Here is a 13,730-nt window from a genome sequence, read left to right as displayed (position 1 = left end):
AAGCACCTCCAAAACGGAAAACCCTTTCGTCTAGCGGGTTTTCCGTCTTGCGAGGCATTCGTCTTGCGGGGCACCACTGTACTTGATTTTATAAAGCTGGAAGCTGCTACAGTGGTACCTTGGTTTACGAACTTAATCCGTTCCGGAAGTCCGTTCTTAAACCAAAGCATTCTCCTGTGTGGGTGTCTGAGGGCCCTGCTCCTTCTTGCCACTCACCATCTGGCCTGGGGTGGGGCCTGAAGCCTCACAGGGACTGCTGGACTCTGCTGCCCAGGAGGACTCTCCTGTATGTGAGTGTCTGAGGGCCCTGCTCCTTCCTGCCACTCACCAGCTGGCCCGGGGCGGGGCCTGAAGCCCCATAAGGACTGCTGTGCTCTGCTGCCCAGGAGGACTCTCATGTGTGGGTGTCTGAGGGCCCTGCTCCTTCCTGCCACTCACCATCTGGCCTGGGGTGGGGCCTGAAGCCTCACAGGGACTGCTGGACTCTGCTGCCCAGGAGGACTCTCCTGTATGTGAGTGTCTGAGGGCCCTGCTCCTTCCTGCCACTCACCATCTGGCCTGGGGTGGGGCCTGAAGCCTCACAGGGACTGCTGCGCTCCGCTGCCCAGGAGGACTCTCCTGTATGTGAGTGTCTGAGGGCCCTGCTCCTTCCTGCCACTCACCATCTGGCCGGGGGCGGGGCCTGAAGCCTCACAGGGACTGCTGCGCTCTGCTGCCCAGGAGGACTCTCCTGCATGTGAGTGTCTGAGGGCCCTGCTCCTTCCTGCCACTCACCATCTGGCCGGGGGCGGGGCCTGAAGCCTCACAGGGACTGCTGCGCTCTGCTGCCCAGGAGGACTCTCCTGCATGTGAGTGTCTGAGGGCCCTGCTCCTTCCTGCCACTTACCACCTGGCCCAGGGCAGGGCCTGACGGGCCTCACTAGGACAGTTGCTGTTACTGCTGGAGGGGTGCAGAGTGCTTTTAAAATGTTTTAAAAATTTTATTTTGAATTTTTTGTATGTGGGGTGGGGTGGGGTGGGGTGGATGTTTATTGGGCCTGGGAATTTGTTTGATTTTATGTTTTTGTAATTTTTATAATTTTTATTGTTTTTTGTTTGTATTGTTTTATTTGTGGTGTTGCTTTTTTGTTGTTGTTTTTTAAAGGGGTTATTTTGTTCTTAAGGGGAGGGGTCAGGGCTGCCGGGGAGTGGGCCCCAGCCCACAAAATGGCTGGGGCATGTTCCACAGGGGGGGATGCACTGGGACAACCGATCTCAGTGATCACGGGTAGGAGGAGGAGTTACGCTAAGACCAGACCATGTCATTACAGAGGAGGCAGGTTTAGTCGTTGTCTGAGGACTATCCCTGCCTCCGGGTCTGGTCCTGACCGGATGAATACTAGAATCAGCAAGGGATACCCACATGCCCTGAAAGTGTTGCTGTGCAATGCCAGGTCAATGATTCATAAGACCACTGCCATCCATGACTTGATCATGGATGGAGGACTTGACCTGGCATGTGTAACAGAGACTTGGTTGGATGAAGCAGATGGGCCTGTCCTTGCCGCTGCTTGTCCACCAGGTTTCTCTTACGCACAGCAACCCAGGTCATGTGGGCGGGGAGGGGGGGTTGCAGTGATTTTTAGGAAGTCATTAGTTTGCACCAGGCGTCCTATTGGGAAGACCCAGTTTTCTGAGTGCATGTTCTGGAAGTTGGGCAATAGGGGCAGTACAGGATTCCTTTTGGTGTACCGACCTCCCCGCTGCACCAAGGATTCCCTGCCCGAGCTGCTTCAGGTCGTGGCGGATGTTCTCCTGGAGACACCTAGCTTGGTCGTCCTAGGGGATTTTAACATCCATGCCGACACGACCTTACAAGGGGCCGCTCGGGACTTCGTGGAAAGCATGGCCTCCATGGGGCTGTCCCTGAATAAGTCTGGCCCAACCCATAGCCGCGGACATGCCTTGGACCTGGTGTTTACCTCTACGGATGTTGGTGATCTGACACCAAGTAAAAGTGAAACGAAAGAAGTGCCATGGTCAGATCACTTCCTGGTGCAACTGGACTTCTCTGCGACCCATCCCCTCTGCAGGGAGGTGGGACCGATTCGGATGGTCCGCCCCCGCCACTTAATGGATCCAAATGGTTTCCAGAGAGTGGTAGGGGATGCTCTATCCCATGTTGATGGCCTTTCAGCCGATTCCCTGGTGGCCCGCTGGAATGCGGAGTTAACCAGGGCTATTGACTGTTTGGCTCCGAAGCGCCCTCTCCGATTGCATGGAGCCCGGAGAGCTCCGTGGTTTTCCACGGATCTGAGGGCAATGAAACAATCGTTGAGACGGCTAGAGCGCCGGTGGCGGATAACCCATTCTGAATCTGACCGGACACAGGTTAGAGCTCAACGTCGAGCCTACCAAGTGGCGATAGCGACGGCGAAGAAGACTTTCTTCACCGCCTCTATTGCATCTGCAGAAAACAGCAGCAGGAGACTCTTTCAGGTGGTTCACAATTTAGCGGAACCACCTGTAACATCGGGGCCCAGTACGGGCCACATGTTCTCCTGCAATGATTTTGCAAATTTTTTTGCAGATAAAATCGCTCAGATTCGGGAAGAAGTAGACTCCACCGTGGGAGCAGGGCCGGGGCGGGAGAGTGCTAGAGTCCTGTCTGGTCAAGTTGTGTGGGATCAATTCCAATCTGTTACCTCCGAGGATGTGGACAGGCTGCTCGGACGAGTGAAGCCAACCACCTGTCTCCTGGATCCTTGCCCATCCTGGCTTATAAAAGCTAGCCGGGAAGGACTGGGTGATGGGCTTCGTGGGGTGGTGAATGCTTCCCTCCATGAGGGAGCCTTCCCAGACCCGCTGAAAGAGGCGGTTATTAAACCGCTTCTTAAAAAACCATCTCTAGATGCGGCCACGATGGCCAATTATCGCCCAGTCTCAAACCTTCCATTCTTGGGCAAGGTGATTGAGCGAGTGGTTGCTGAACAACTCCAGGCACGCCTGGAAGAAGCGGACCATTTGGATCCCTTCCAGTCGGGATTCAGGCCTCATCATGGGACTGAAACTGCCTTGGTCGCACTGGTTGATGATCTCCGGCGGGCTAGGGACAAAGGTGAGAGCTGTTTCCTAGTTCTGCTGGATCTCTCAGCGGCGTTTGATACCATCGACCATGACATCCTTCTGGACCGTCTTGAGGGGCTGGGAGCTGGGGGCACTGTCATACAGTGGTTCCGCTCCTTCCTCCTGGGCCGTGTTCAGAAAGTGGTGGTGGGGGATGAGTGTTCAGACCCCTGGGCTCTCACTTGTGGGGTGCCTCAGGGATCTGTCCTCTCCCCCATGCTTTTCAACATCTACATGCAGCCGCTGGGAGGGATCATCAGGAGGTTTGGGCTGGGTGTTCATCAGTATGCAGATGATACCCAGCTCTACCTCTCTTTTAAATCAGAACCAGTGAAGGCGGTGAAGGTCCTGTGTGAGTGCCTGGAGGCGGTTGGAGGATGGATGGCGGCTAACAGATTGAGGTTGAATCCTGACAAGACAGAAGTACTGTTTTTGGGGGACAGGAGGCGGGCAGGTGTGGAGGATTCCCTGGTCCTGAATGGGGTAACTGTGCCCCTGAAGGACCAGGTGCGCAGCCTGGGAGTCATTTTGGACTCACAGCTGTCCATGGAGGCACAGGTCAAATCTGTATCCAGGGCAGCTGTTTACCAGCTCCATCTGGTACGTAGGCTGAGACCCTATCTGCCTGCAGACTGTCTCCCCAGAGTGGTACATGCTCTGGTTATCTCCCGCTTGGACTACTGCAATGCGCTCTACGTGGGGCTACCTTTGAAGGTGACCTGGAAACTACAACTAATCCAGAATGCGGCAGCTAGACTGGTGACTGGGAGCGGCCGCCGAGACCATATAACACCGGTCTTGAAAGACCTACATTGGCTCCCAGTACGTTTCCGAGCACAATTCAAAGTGTTGGTGCTGACCTTTAAAGCCCTAAATGGCCTCGGTCCAGTATATCTGAAGGAGCGTCTCCTCCCCCATCGGTCTGCCCGGACACTGAGGTCCAGCTCCGAGGGCCTTCTGGCGGTTCCCTCACTGCGAGAGGCCAAGTTGCAGGGAACCAGGCAGAGGGCCTTCTCGGTGGTGGCGCCCGCCCTGTGGAATGCCCTCCCATCGGATGTCAAGGCGATGGACAACTACCTGACATTCAGAAAACATCTGAAGGCAGCCCTGTTCAGGGAAGTTTTTAATATGTGATATTTTAGTGTATTTTTCATCTCTGTTGGAAGCCGCCCAGAGTGGCTGGGGAAACCCAGCCAGATGGGCGGGGTACAAATAATAAATTATTATTATTATTATAAATCAACGCACGCAAAATGGATTAATCCGTTCCAGACTTTTAACGTAAAGGTAAAGGTTGGCAGGAGCAGGGACCGAGCAACAGGAACTCACCCTGTTGCGGGGATTCGAACCGCTGACCTTCTAATCGGCAAGTCCTAGGCTCTGTGGTTTAACCCACAGCGCCGCCCGCGTCCCCTCCAGACTTTTAAAAGCAACCCCTAAATCAGCAATTTAACATGAATTTTACTATCTAATAAGACCATTGATCCATAAAATGAAATCAGTAATCAATGTAAAAAGGTAAAGGTACCCCTGCCCGTACGGGCCAGTCTTGACAGACGCTGGGGTTGTGCGCCCATCTCACTTAAGAGGCCAGGGGCCAGCGCTATCCGGAGACACTTCCGGGTCACGTGGCCAGCGTGACATCGCTGCTCTGGCCAGAGCCAGAGCCAGAGCTGCACACGGAAACACCGTTTACCTTCCCGCTGGTAAGCGGTCCCTATTTATCTACTTGCACCCGGAGGTGCTTTCGAACTGCTAGGTTGGCAGGCGCTGGGACCGAGCGGCGGGAGCGCACCCTGCCGCAGGGATTCGAACCGCCGACCTTTCGATCGGCAAGCCCTAGGCGCTGAGGCTTTAACCCACAGCGCCACCTGTACTGCACTATAAAATAAATAAAACAGTATTATAGATGATAAAAATGAAAATTTAAAAAAATTCTTACCTGCACTGATAATAGTCATTGTTTGGATGTGGGGCTTTTATCCATTTCCTCAGTCACACAATCAATCAATCAATCAGTAGCTGAACTGATCCACACAGATCCCCCCCCACACTGTTGCAGGAAATGCTCCCTAGAGAGCGCGTCTCCCACAGCGGCATGGGGGAGAGTTGCGAGCCTTCCAACCAGTTGGCTGGCAGGCGTGCAGCTTCCCTCCCAAGCCTCTGCAGGGATTGATCTCCTCTTGTAGCGGCATGGGGGTGAGTTGTGAGCCCACCAACCAGCAGCTTCCCTTCCTCACAGCTGCGTGAAACACCGTGACAACCCCCTTCTCCGCTGCCGGACAACAGAAGTGTGGCACTCAAAACGGAAGTGCACCCCTGAATGGAGTACGTTCGTATACCAAAAAAAAATATGGAACCCGGAACACTCATTTCTGGGTTTGAAGTGTTTGTAATCCAAAAAGTTCGTTAACTAACCCGGGTTAGCACGATCTGGTTAATGGCGGATTCCCTCCGAGCTCTGGAGGGAATCGGCTCCGCTGGAGAAGGGTTCTACCGCGACGGCGACACGGGGACCCTCAGAAACCGCAGGCGCTGAAGCCTGCGGACTTGGTGACTCGGCGGGCACCTAAAGCGCCCCCCCCGACCCACGAAGAGCCTTTTTAAAGGCTGCGGAGAGGGTATGGGGAGCGGCGTGGTGCTGTGAGTGGACCGCTACTGCAGTGGAGCGAAGCCGCGAGCCATGGCCGGAGACCGCTGACTTTCTTCCCTGAAATTCGGACTTTAATCAATCCGTGAGTAAAATGGAATTTGGACTTTAAAATTTCTACCTTTGAATTCGGTACGATCGGGGGATGTGCTAAAGGGAAGTCCGCACCCCCCTGCTTACAGAAGATTTAAAGCAAGGATCGGAGAACTAAGGTGGAGAGTTTTTTATTTTTGGTGTTTTTTAAAAGATAATATTTTCATGAATTTGACAGAAGAAGATTTGTGCTGGAGAGTAAGAGTGGAGTTTTAGAAGTCTTTGTCTAGACCCCCCCCAGACCCGGGAGTGTCCTGTATGTGAGCTGGAGAGAAGGGAACAAGAGTTTGACAGCTGTCAAAGGAGCTGTCAAACGGGCAGTGAAAGTTAAAAATCTTATTATTTAACACCTTTCTGGACTGGATTTGTTATATTTGAATTAAACTGGTTGGGAACAAAGTACTGAAATAACAAAGTAACAGACTGTTGGGAAAAAACTACTAAGTAACTAGAATCCCCCTAGGGGAAACATTGAAACACTACAATGGCTGCAGATGGAAAACTACAGGCAGAGATAGAAAGAATGTTTTTTCTCGTGGGAAAGCTGCAGGAGCAGACTACGGTTATGAGTAAACAACTTATAACCTTGAACTCTAAAATAAGTGACTCTGCTGAATGCACAATGGATTTGACCGGGAAAAAATCTACAGCTGAATTAGAAGAGATAATTTCAGAACAGGAGGAGAGGGAACAAGGGCCAGTACAGATGGAGAGTACCAACCAGAAGCCTACATTGTCAGAACATAAAGAAGAAGACCTTTGGATTATAAATCTGCAAAAGATGCGAAAGAGGAGGGAGGAAGCCCCTGGAACACTTGGAATATTTGAATTTAAAAGAAGCAAGAAATATGATTGGGGCTTCCTCTTTGAGTATGGAAGATTAGCTGACCTTTCGCAGCAGCTGGTACCAAGCACTTTGGATGGAAGAAAATTTGACGAGACTGAGCTAGAACTCCTTCGAGACCTGATGACCAACAAAGAGGGCTACCAACAAAATCGGCAGAGAGAGACTGACAGAGATTTAAAGGCCTCAGATGTGAGGAATCCAGGCTAAAAACTGTTTTTGTGGACATGGGGACATTGGGAAGGGACAGAGACCGGGGCGGGGGGGGGGAAAGAATTTTCAAAAAAAGAAAATGTTTATGACCTTTGTGTTTGACTATTATGACCTATTTTTAAGATAAAAGGGAAATTCGTGGAAGGAATTCGAGTCGACCTTAGAAAAGGATTTAATATTTATAAGAAAATTGGATAAGTAAATTCGGCCAAGTAATAAGAATTAAGTATTTCTTTAAAAATATATATATATAATAATAATATGTAAAGGATGAGAGATATGAATTTGCTGAGCTAATTTAATTGAATTAGGATGTATGAAGGGGGGGTGGGGGGAGGTCAAGAACTGGGGTTAGGAAAGTAAGGATATGAAACTTTATATGTGTTGTCTTTGTCTGTGTGTGTGTGTTTGTGTTTATAAAATGTGAAAACTCAATAAAAAATTTAAAAAAAACAAAACAAAAAGTTCGTTAACTAGGCTGTTTGTAACCCGAGGTACCACTGTACTTGCAAGTTACAAAGTTCTTGAAATGCTGGTACGCCAGTTACTGTTTCTTAAAATTCTCCAATGGTTATTTGTTGCTGATTTTAATTTACAACTACTACTTCAATTTGACTGCATCTTTCCCTACTAAATTATACTTAGTTGCTGTGAACAATTTTACAAAGAAGGACTTAATTGAAAATGATTGTTCAAAGGTTGCATGATGTTAGCCAGCTTTGTCTCCCTATTTCCTCTCCTCCCTACCCACCTCTCCAATTTTCTGTTTTCGTCCCCTACGGAATGGAATATGGTGTACAGTGGTACCTCGGTTTAAGAACAGCCCTGTTTACGAACTATTCGGTTTATGAACTCCACAAAACCGGAAGTAGTGTCCCAGTTTGTGAACTTTACCTCAGTGATGGGAGGCCTCTTTAGGGAAAGCCTCAGTTTAAGAACAGACTTCCGGAACGGATTAAGTTCGTAAACCGAGGTATCACTGTACTCAATATATATGACAAAATATATATCTTTTATTGAATTGGAATGTCACTACATTTGGCAGAGACAGCCATAATCTTTTGGCTAAGCTCTGCTCATCTAGCAGCAGCACAAGGAGCAGGGTGGATACATAGAAAAATGGCAGCTCTAGGATATGAAAACATATGTGGTCTAACCTGGAATAGGCAGGGCATGCAAACAGATAATTCTCTTTAAATGACATCCAGTCTTTTTGGATGCTATGTGCAAAGTGGAAAATATTACTGGGACCTGGGAATTAATGGGAAAATCTGCATTTATTTAAACCTTTATCTATATATATAAAATCATTGCATATAAAACTTGAGGGGGGGCACATGCAAAAGTGATGGGAGCCACATCCTTTGTTTAAAAATGTTATACACTTCATCACAGATGGTTTTGATTATTGCTTAAATGAGCCCCTGTTGAATTGGTTTAATGAGATGACTAGGTATCCTTGGATTTTACATGTGAATTTATTTCTCACTGTTAAACTACTTTAACTTAGAGAGCCAGTCAACTCCTTTTTTTGTCTTTGAATACAGAGTAATGGCCTCAAAGGGAGAAACAGGGAGCTTAATTTAACTGCAAATGAGCTTCATTATTGACACACTCCTTGTGTCAAGGGAATGGTGGTAGAAGTGGGGCAGGCATATAATAATACACAATATTTTCTTTCAGAGACATCTGTTCCTCATCATTGACTCTTTCAGTGTCCTGTGAATCTAAATGGGTTTTCACGGTCTATAAACACACACGTTCCCTCTCTTTCTCCTAGTGGAAAATACTTACTGCCTTACTTTATCTGACATCAGGCAAGAATTTATCTTTGATAATATTTCAGGTTTATTGCTAAGTACCATTCTTGTAAAGCCACTGAAATAACTTTTGATGCACCAGCTTTGTTAAGGAAAAAAAATGCTAGCAATATGGATAGGCTGGTGATTGTTATTTCTTTTGTGTCATGGTGTCCATAGGACTGCATCCTTGTGGAGAAGGAAAAGCAGAAGCTCACTGGGGAACTATGAAGCATATAGCCATATCATATAAAATTAGCATATTCCATTTGTTTGATAACATTTTCCCTTGTGCCAGAATGTTGTAGCTCCAGATACCACATCACCTAGGGAAAATGAAGTATTAATTATATTCTGTATAATCATAAGCTGCAAAACTTTGAAGTGTGTGTGAAAGAGGGGGGGGGAGAGTGATACAGGATTCAAGGAGCAAACTGCATGAGTGTGAAGGGCTTTGTAAAAATAGAGAAGTGGGTTCTGACAGCACTGGTAAGCCTATTGCATTTCAGCTTTTTGTCCTTTCAGAGCCCTGTATCCCTTGAAAGGTGTATGAGACGTAGTGGTGCTTGAGAGGTGTATGAGAGGTGGTGGTAAATGATTCTACATCTGTGAATCCCTAGGTTTGGCATAGTTACACTATTTATATTTCTCCCTGCCGTGTATTTGCTGAGAGAGACACTAAAAGGAAAAGGTACCCCTGACCATTAGGTCCAGTCGCAGATGACTCTGGGGTTGCAGCGCTCATCTCGCTCTGTAGGCCGAGGGAGCTGGCGTTTGTCCACAGACAGCTTCCACGTCATGTGGCCAGTATGACTATGCCACTTCTGGTGAACCAGAGCAATGCACAGATATGTCGTTTACCTTCCCGCTGGAGCGGTACCTATTTATCTGCTTGTACTGGTATGCTTTCGAACTACTAGGTGGGCAGGAGCTGGGACCGAACAACAGGAGTTCACCCCTTCACAGGGATTCGAACTGCCGACCTTCCGATTGGCAAGCCCTAGGCTCAGTGGTTTAGACCACAGTGCCCTGAAAGAATAAGTAACTGGCTTCCTACTAGTTTCAGCCTCCAAATGACACTGTGGGTGGTTAATATCAGTGCCACTGTGTATGTTGGCTGGTTGCATGTGGATGCAAGAGACACATAGAGATAGTGATGAATAATTGGTTGCATATTCTTTTTTAAAAAATGTTTGATGTTTTGTTGTATTTTTATATATGCTATAAGCTGCCGAGAGTGGCTAGGGAAACCCAGCCAGGTGGGTGGGATATAAATAAAATATAATTAATAATAATAATTAATAATAATGTGATTGACCATTCCTGTGACTAGGTACTAACTAGAAGCTATTGGCAAGTGATTTAAGGAGTGTTGCCATTGTGTTGGTGTTCGCTTTCATGTCTCAGCCCCCCTTCCCACCGGTAGTCCCATTGGAATATGAGTTAGAGATTCACCTATTGGGAAAAATGATGCTTCCACCAAAAATGACCATTTTCCTCTGTCCTAGTAGGTGTCTATTTTCTCATTGAGCATGCATAAATTGAAGTTAGGATCACTCTGTTAGCTGCCTAGCTCTGTTTCCTTTGCCAAATGCTGGTGGTGACACACCAAATCTGGTCGCTTCATGCAGGGAGGACTTATGAATCTTTTAGGAACAGGTAACTCAAAGGAATACAAAAGGTTACTTTGTTCCAGCTCATAGAAGCTGATGGGCAAAAGCTATTTCAGGATTTAGCAGTGTAGATGAAAGCTTCTTTGTAGTCCATATATTGTAGATTAAATGTCAGATCTAGTTATTAGGTTTCTCAAATTCTGATTTCATTGTTTTGATATGAATCAGAATAATGCACTGAATTTCCTGATGGTATTGAAGATAACTGATCTGAGTGCCTGCCAGTCCTGACAGAAAAGCACTTTGCTAGCTTTTTATTGAAAGACTAAGACTATAACATAAATGCTATTTCAAAGTTTTTATATTGCCTTAGTAAATTGAATTGGTATTCATGCATCATGTAATGCCTGTCTTGAATGCAGGAACAAGGAAGTATTTTATCTAATTTATCTAGGTTTTGTGTTTGCCATTACACACCATAGAAACCACCTGAGAAATATATAAGCTGTAGGTGCAGCACAGGAATACAAGAATACATCTTATGGAGAGAGAAAACAAAAGCAAAAGCAAAACAATGCCTTTATCTTGCCCAAACGTAAAGGTAAACTAGTGTTTCCCAAACTTCTGAGTTCATTTGTTAAAGATGTAATGAGGCTCAACCTAAATTCTTAGGAAAGTAAATAAAATAAAGTAAAATAAATCAGTATAAAATCCACATTTATTTATAATCAACCACCATTCCTAGGAATCGTAGAATGTAAAAATTCTATGATGCATTGCAGGGGGTTGGACTAGATGACACTTGGGGTCCCTTCCAATACTATGATTCTATGATTATATAAAAAAGGAAACTAAACAACTGAAAAATAACAACACCTGTATACATTTTTTAGCAGTAAAACAGCATGATATGAGGATACTGCAATATTGTGGAATCAGCTTATTAAATGCAGAGGTTATTCATTGGCAAAGGAGAATTCACCCTGTACATTCCTGTACGCTTTATTTATGAGGCTCATAGTAAAGGTAAAGGGACCCCTGACCATTAGGTCCAGTCGTGACCAACTCTGGGGTTGTGGCGCTCATCTTGCTTTATTGGCCAAGGGAGCCGGCGTACAGCTTTTGAGTCATGTGGCCAGCATGACTAAGCCACTTCTGGTGAACCAGAGCAGCACACAGAAATGCCGTTTACCTTCCTGCCGGAGCGGTACCTATTTATTTACTTGCACTTTGATGTACTTTTGAACTGCTAGGTTGGCAGGAGCAGGGACCAAGCAACGGGAGCTCACCCCATCGCGGGGATTCGAACCGCTGACCTTCTGATTGGCAAGTCCTAGGCTCTGTGGTTTAACCCACAGCGCCACCCACGTCCCTTATGAGGCTCATAGTTCCTTGTTAATTTGATTGCACTATACATCCTAAACTGCTTTTCAACCTCAGGCCTTTTTCTACCACTTCTGACCCTCAACCCCAGGAGATCAGTATATGTTGGCAAGCCCAAGTAGACAAGCTAATAAGTTATTGGCTTCTGTACCACTTATAACACATTTTATGATTGCTCTGTGGTATCTAACACATCAACTATCTGTACAAATATACTACAAGAAGCAGTAGCAACCTTTCATTAAATGGTTGTATTTGCAAGTAGCCTGATCGGCTAGTAATGGGTTTGATTTTACAGTGTCATAAATGTGAGATGGAAAGGCTTTTGCCACAAGGAGAAAGTACCTCTGTGGACAAACCTTAAGGGTATGCTGTGATTATCTCCAGTTTAACATATAAATAAGATCTCTTTGTGAGTCAGACAAATCCCTCTCTTCCCTCCCAATGCAGATTGTTCCCTACAGAACAGTTTGCTGTGCTTTATCTAGTGTAATTAAATGTTGATTAATAGCCCCTCCTTTCCTTACTTTGGAGACTGTAATTTAATTAAGGGTTTGTCCCATTGTTGGCTTCTGTGTTAGTGTAGCTTTGCTGAATGCAAGGTTTCTAGCTTGAGGAACTGCAGTTTGGATGGTGAGGAATCAAATAATGGAGAGATGAGAGAACCTGTATGTCTTAGGGTGATAAACTGGGGGGCTACATCTTTTGGATTTAAATTTGCTTGAAGGAGATAACTGTTTGGAGAAAAAAATGCCCACAGATAAGGAGAGAAGTTGCTTTGACAGGAACCAGTAGCAACAGTCAAAACTAAGAGGTTCCTAGAAGGACCATTTAGGATGTATTAGATGACAGAAGGCAGCACGCAGGTCTTTGTGTGCTTTCTGACTGGTAGCCCAGTCTTTGTTGCATTCCCATCTTTCTATTTTTTCATAGTAGTGCAAATAATTAGATGACCATATACCAGTGCAGTCAATTGTGTGAACCTTTACAAGTGGTCTAATAACAAAGGATCATAATAGATGACCCAATCCTTAAAAACATCTTTTAAGATAGTCTACTTGAGTTTCCACCACCATCCAACACATGCAGACATACTTGTGAGGGATGGGAGAGAAAACCCATAGGAGTGGATGACAAAGGGAGTACATGCTATAAGCACTGAAAACCAAATCCAACAAAAATTATAACCAGAAAATTCTGTAGAGCAGACAGAACTTTAGTAAAAGTTTGAACTTGGTCTCTTCAGTATTTCTGAGGTAAGCACACATTACAGTAATAGATGTTAATATTAGGGATTCCATTTCTGGTGCTAAGATTTTTACTTCAGGAGGTATCCTTTCAATGTGTGTTGCAGGATGTACAGACACAGCTGTTTTGTTTTCAAACATGTGCAAGGGCTAAAGTAAAGCCAAGACCATGTACCATCATGCTGCCTCTTAAAAGCAGTTCAGTATCACCTTGGCCACCATTCTTATATCTCTGCTTGTCTGATCCCTTCAATATTGATAGGATTGTTGGACTGAAATTTAAGAAATGAGGTCTACAGCAAGACTGCAGTGTTTACTTTGTGGTATTCAGAGAAGTGGTTGTGTTGTGAATGGCACTGTGATGTTCAAGGACAAAGTCCAGTTCTTTAAGGGGAGGGGAATCTCCAACCCGTGGACTGAATGTGGCCCTTTAGGCCTCTCTGTCCAGCCCTCAGGTTTTTCCCAAGGCCATGTCCCATCACACCTTGCTCTTCACCCTCCTAGAATGCTCTTGCTTGGCTGGAATGCGTCCTTGAAGTGTGGTAATGCCTCTTGCTTGGCTGGATGGACTTGTGTGCATGGAAACCTGGTTTTTGCATGGCTGGAATGTAGCCAACTGTACAAAGGAAAGAGTCCCACCTATTCTGTACCTTTTCGCTCTGGCCCTTCCCACCACTGACATGTGGCCCGCAGGAGGTTGCCCATGAATGAATATGGCTCTCGGGCTGATAGGTTTTCCAATCCTGCTTTTAAAATATCCTTCAGTGATCCTGGGTGTTGCTG

General features: G+C 46.2%; 1 protein-coding gene across 4 annotated transcripts in view; it reads left to right on the top strand.

The window, feature by feature from the left end:
• Window positions 1-13,730, top strand: part of TTC39A (tetratricopeptide repeat domain 39A) — a 52,790-nt gene that overhangs the window by 9,730 nt on the left and 29,330 nt on the right. The gene's annotated exons all lie outside the window — the stretch shown is intronic.

Source organism: Podarcis cretensis (genome assembly GCF_951804945.1).
Source record: "Podarcis cretensis genome assembly, chromosome: 6".
Classification (NCBI taxonomy): Eukaryota; Metazoa; Chordata; class Lepidosauria; order Squamata; family Lacertidae; genus Podarcis; species Podarcis cretensis.
This window is presented reverse-complemented; position numbering and strand designations above follow the sequence as displayed.